Here is a 6,000-nt window from a genome sequence, read left to right on the forward strand (position 1 = left end):
TTATAACTTACCTCCCCCCTCAGCGTACACAGAGGCAGCAACGAGACTGTTCGCCTCCCCCACTCCTCCTTCCTTCTTTCTCAGGCCGGGGGCTTCTTCACCCCTGGGCTGGTACAAGATATTTTCCCCTTCCTCTTCTTTACACCCTCGAATTCTACTCAGGGACGGAAGCTCCCGCGGTTCTAGAGCGGTGGGGGGTTTTGAAAGTGGCGGTCGGATCCGGCGGGTTTTTTTTTTCTTTTTTTTTTTCTTTTTTTTTTTTTTTTTTTGGTGGCGCTTCGGGATTGTTTGGGGTGTTCGCTCTTCGGCGACTTGGAGGCGAATGGAACGCGCAGGCGCCATCTGTCGGCCACGAACCCGCGCTCGGCTCCTGTTGGGAGGGAGCGGCATCTAGCGGCAGAGAGCTGGCACTGCAACGCTTGTCTCCCAGCGTCCTCCTCCCTATCACCGACCAATCGTGGCCGACTGCCTCCCGGGTTCAGCGTCTCCGACGCCGTCTGCGAACGAGGCGCCCGCAGGGGCGCGCCGCCGAGTGGGGTAAACAAGGTGCCGTGCCCGCGCCTGACTTACTCATTCGTTTGGCAGCGCTTCCGCCGCGGACCGGAGTGGGCCGCGTTTCCTCTTTCTTTAATGGGGGGAGGGGGTCCGAAAGGAGGTCGTTAGGGATGTCCGGCAGAGCCCCGAGCCGTGGGAAATCGGAAACTGGGCTCAGTCGGAACTCGTCCCCCGGGCCCCTGCGCCCCGCGCGCAGCCCGAGGTTGGCAGCCCAGTCGGGCATCACCCTTCCCTGTCCCCTCCTCTGACACGCCCCAGCGAGGGGCCTTCCGCCCTAGTTCCGGACCCTCGCTTCCCCGCGGTCCCTACTCCTTCCCACCAGAAGAACTCTACTGGCGGAACTCTGGCACCTGATCCTAAGTGATTTAGGGGTTTTGCTTTTTGAGTTTCTGTTTTGTTTTGTTTGCTTTTCGCTTCAGCTGTGGAGAGAAAGCAAGCCGATTCTCTACCAGGAAGACTTGACACTGGAGAAAAAAATTTTTTTTTTCTTTACATCCCACTATTCCCGACTCCCAGAAAACGTGGTCTCTCTCTCTAGGGTCTGGGAGACTTAAGGAACTGGGCTACTAGGCTAGGCCGGGCGCTCGACCAAATTATTCTTGACTCCTGGCGGGGGGGGTGGGGTTGGGGGAAGGAAACGGGACGGAGGGAAGTGGAGGGAAATCGAAATTTGGGCTGAAGGAGTCCAGGGGGACCTACCCGTTTTCCCCCGCCTTCCTCGATTATCCACCGTCTTCCTGGAAACGTGGGACCCGGCGGCCTTGCGACTTTGTTGAGAATTTTGGTTCCTTCTTATCCTGCCTCTTCACCCCTCCCCCAAGGTGTTTGAAGTGCGAAAAGACCCCTTGCGCTCCTTTGACCCCCAGTTAACGCAAGTCTTTATTACCCTTTTTATTTTTTTGTTTCGAATCCAGCCTCCCGGACCTTTGACCGCCGAGAGCTCTCTACGCGGGGGAGAAAAACTCGGGGAGGGCCTGTCCCCTCCGAAGCGCCGCTTTTCCTAGGACAGGAAGAAGTGACCTATTACATGTCTCCATTGCTGTTATAGAAGTTCCCAGATTGATACAATAGTGTGTGGCTAAGAGCTCTTCGTTCCTCTTTACTTTTAAAAATTTTTGGTTAGACTATTCCCTTAATATTAAATTACCTTTTAATTACAAGAAAAGGAGTAAATGTATTTAATAACAAGACAAATTTCCTAAATGAGGAGAAACGAAAGCCCCGTGTAAACCGTGGAGATTTCACCCGGTATAACCTCTAAAGCATTCCTAATGCAATATAATGATTAATCTCATTCCTCAAATTATATTCCACGCTTGTTTTAGTTTCTCTCCCATTCTCTGTGCTTACTGTTTGTTTTTTTCCTGCAACTTTAAAAAAGAATTATGGTATATTTAATCAACTGAATAATAAAAGTTAAACAGAAACATCTAAATATCAATAACAAGAAATAAAATCCAAGACATTTTTACTTACCTCTGAAGCTTTCGGGAGTGGAATACTATTCAAAATAAATTTCCATTTCTTTTATAGACCATCTTTGGTAGAATGTTATACAGTTTTTAATAGATTCAAGTTACAGAATGATGCAGCTAGAACATTGAATAGGGAGTAGTGGAAAATTTACAGTTACATAAGTTAATGCAAAATTCCACTTAAAGTAATAGAAAAATTGGGCTCTGTACCAAATCATTTTACATTAATTTAGTTCAATTGTGCCAATTTAATATCAATTGATACTAAATGATTTCCTATCTTATAGCTGAAAACTACTGATTTTCTGCTCCAAATATCACATTATAGTACATGGTGCAAATAGTTTTTCATCTATTTTATAAATTCACATTCTCATCTGATTGTGTAGCAACTTAGACTTCAAATAATTTTATACTTTGAAAAGTTCTTCTGTTTGGTAAACTTACTTTCATCTTGTGAAAAATACCATTGAAGAAAATAACTGTAACTGGTATAACATCAGATAAAATTTTATAGCAAATTTATACTGATATTTAAGTATGTTTCACAATAGCCTCTCTTTCTAGAGCTTATTCACAAGAATATTTATTGAGCCTTCAGTGTGTGCAGATCACAGTGCTATGTGCCCCAGTCCTATCCTAAGAAGTGAAATTTATTTCATAGGGTACTGAAAGATCAAAGAGTAAACCCTAGGAATTTGAGGACAAAGTGAGAAAATGCCATCAAATGAAATATGTAACTGACATAAAATAAACTTTAATTATTTGTAACCTATCCTTCAAAAAAAAATCCTTCATAATATTGTAATGACAGAAGCTTTTGGTGCCTGATGAGAAATAAGAAAAAGGAAAGTTGAATACTTAGAACATTTGATGCTATTTAAGGGACAAGACACTATTTGATGCAAAAATATTCTGGTCACTAGAAATGCACACCCAACAGTGTGGCAGAGATAATCTTCTAGCCTTACCATAATCTGAATAAAGCATCCCACAGTTCTCTTTAACTCCATCTATACAAATGGAGCAAGCGTCTTTTTTTTTTTTAAAGATTTGATTGATTTATTTGACAGAGAGAGACACAGTGAGAGAGGGAACACAAGCAGGGGGAGTGAGATAGGGAGAAGCAGGCTCCCCGCTGAGCAGGGAGCCCGATGTGGGACTGGATCCCAGGACTCCCGGATCATGACCTGAGCCGAAGGCAGACGCTTAACGACTGAGCCACCCAGGTGCCCCTGGAGCAAGCTTCTGATTATAAATTAAGTTTCCTAGATAGCCTCCTACTCTAAGCAGCATGTATATATTCTGTATTTTCTAACACCATTCTAAATGTGACCTAAAATCCAGAAGCCTGAAGATGGTTAAATTTGAGTCCACAGAAATTTAAAATTATGTATGTCAAAATACCATAAACAAAGTCAAAAGATAAAGTATAAGCAGAATATATTTGCTACATGAATGGAAAAGGCGTAATACATATGAAGAACTCTCACAAATCAGTAAGACAAAAATACTCCAATAGAAAAATGGAGAAAGGATATAAAAGAGTCAACTTATTGGATAAGAAATGCAGATGGCACCTGGGTGGCTCAGCTGGTTGAGCTTCCCACTCTTGGTTTCAGCTTAGGTCATGATCTCCTGGTTGTGGGATTGAGCCCTAGGTTGGGCTCTGCGCTCATTGCAGAGGCTGCTTCAGATTCTTTCTCCCTCTTCCCTCCCCCTCTGCCCCTCCCCGCTTACACACACTCTCTCTATCTCTATCTCTTATCTTTCTCTAAAATGAATTTTTTAAAAAAGAAATGCAGATAGCTAATAAATACATAAAACAGTGCTCAATTTGGGGCGCCTGGGTGGCTCAGTTGGTTAGGTGACTGCCTTCGGCTCAGGTCATGATCCTGGAGTCCCTGGATCGAGTCCCGCATCGGGCTCCCTGCTCGGCAGGGAGTCTGCTTCTCCCTCTGACCCTCCTGACCCTCCCCCCTCTCATGTGCTCTCTCTCTCAGTCTCTGCCTCTCAAATAAATAAATAAAATCTTTAAAAAAAAAAAAAAAAAACAGTGCTCAATTTAATTCACCACTAAGGCCTGCAAATTAAATACACTTTGCCTACCAGATTGGCAGAGATGAAAAATTTTGGTAACACTCAGTGAAGAACTAAGAATTCTCATATATCGCTAGTGGGAATTATTTAAAAACAAGGTATCTCATAACATACAAAGTATAAAATTAAGGGCGCCTGGGTGGCTCGGTTGAGCGTCTGCCTTGGGCTCAGGTCATGATCCCAGGGTCCTGAGGTCAAGCCCCGCATCTGGCTCCCTGGTCAGCAGGGGAGTCTGCTTTTCCCTCTCCTTCTGCCTGCCACTCTCCCTGCTTGTGCTCTCTGTCAAGTAAATAAATAAAATCTAAAAAAAAAAAAAAAAGTAAAATTAGCCTAACACTTGTATTTCTAGGAATCTGTCATACAGATATGCTTGTACAAATTACACAAAGATCTATGTAGTAAAACTTTCATCATAGCTTTGTAATAAAGAGAAACTGAAAATAGAAATGGCATCATTTAGGGAATTGGTTAAAGAAATTTATGATACAGGGCGCCTGGGTGGCTCAGTCGTTAAGCGTCTGCCTTCGGCTCAGGTCATGATCCTGGGATCCTGGGATGGAGTCCCGAATCGGGCTCCCTGCTCAGCGGGAGGCCTGCTTCTCCCTCTCCCACTCCCCCTGCTTGTGTTCCTGCTCTCGCTGTGTCTCTCTCTGTCAAATAAATAAATAAAATCTTTAAAAAAAGAAAAAGAAATTTATGATACATCCATACAATGGGGTCCTATTTTCATTTAAGCAATTAAGTACGGGGGCACCTGGCTGGCTCAGTTGGTAGAGCATGAGACTCTTGATCTCGAGGTCGTGAGTTCAAACCCCACATTGGGTGTGGAGCCTACTTAAAATTAAAAACAATTTTAAGAAGCAACTACATATTTATCTACTGACATCCAAATATGTCTAAGATATGTTGTTAAGTGAAAAAACAATTTGTAAATAGCTTGTATAGTGTGATCCCATTTGTGAATATATATATTTATATACACATATATGTGCTTACATATGCATAAAGCATTCTTGAAGAATATATAGAAAACCTAACAATTACTTCTCAGGAAAGAGGTTGTGCAGGCTTCCAGGATTTGTCATTTTACTTTCACTTTATACTTTGCTACCTTATGTGAATTTTTTTACAGTAAGGGGATATTACTTATGTGATTTTTAAGATCTAATACTGGTTACTATAGAAAACAATTTGGCACTTTCTTATAAAGTTAAGCATATATTTACCATATGACCCAGCAATCTTGGTCTCTTAGTCCTGAGCATTTATCCTAGAGAAATGAAAATGTATGTTTATCCAAAAACCTGCATACAAATGCTCATAGCAGATTTACTTTTGATAGCCAAAAGCAAGAAACAATCCAAATGTCCATCAACCAGCAGATGGTTGAACAAACTGTCGTATGGTCATACAATGGAATACTACTCAGCCATACATGGGACATCTTGGATGAACCTAAAGAGCATTATGCTTACTGGAAAAAGCCAATCTCAAAGAATTACACATCGTATGATTCCATTATGTAATATTCTCAAAATGTCAAAATTACAGTGATGGAGAACAGATCAGTGGTTGCCAAAGCCTAGGGTTGAGGAAAGGGTGTGACTATTGATGGGTAACGGGAGGGAGTTTCTTTGCAATGGTGAAACAGTTGCGTATCCTGATTGTGTGTTTACTTAAATCAATACATTATAAAATTTCATAGAACTACAAACACACACACACAAGTGCATGAAAAAATGTGAAATTGGATAAGGTCTGTACTTGAGTTAATAGTACTGTATCGGGCGCCTGGGTGGCTCAGTCGGTTAAGCGACTGCCTTCGGCTCAGGTCATGATCCTGGAGTCCCTGGATCGAGTCCCACATCGG

At 42.6% G+C, this 6,000-nt stretch overlaps 1 protein-coding gene and 1 non-coding gene across 3 annotated transcripts in view; one reads left to right on the top strand and one right to left on the bottom strand.

Annotated features, from left to right (window-relative positions):
* The window catches only part of STAG2 (stromal antigen 2), a 134,655-nt gene extending 134,378 nt beyond the window's left edge, over window positions 1–277 (bottom strand). Inside the window, exon 1 of one of the 2 annotated variants that reach the window (XM_021686638.1) lies at window positions 12–277. The gene's annotated coding sequence lies outside the window, so the exon portion shown is untranslated. The remainder of the gene's footprint in view (window positions 1–11) is intronic. The other variant, XM_021686632.2, reaches the window with a different exon arrangement.
* Window positions 278–4,882: 4,605 nt separating this feature from the next.
* Window positions 4,883–4,955, top strand: TRNAK-CUU. The gene has a single exon. It is a non-coding gene; the product is annotated as a tRNA-Lys (tRNA).
* The last annotated feature ends 1,045 nt before the right edge of the window (window positions 4,956–6,000 follow it).

Source organism: Neomonachus schauinslandi, chromosome X (genome assembly GCF_002201575.2).
Source record: "Neomonachus schauinslandi chromosome X, ASM220157v2, whole genome shotgun sequence".
In the NCBI taxonomy this organism is placed as follows: Eukaryota; Metazoa; Chordata; class Mammalia; order Carnivora; family Phocidae; genus Neomonachus; species Neomonachus schauinslandi.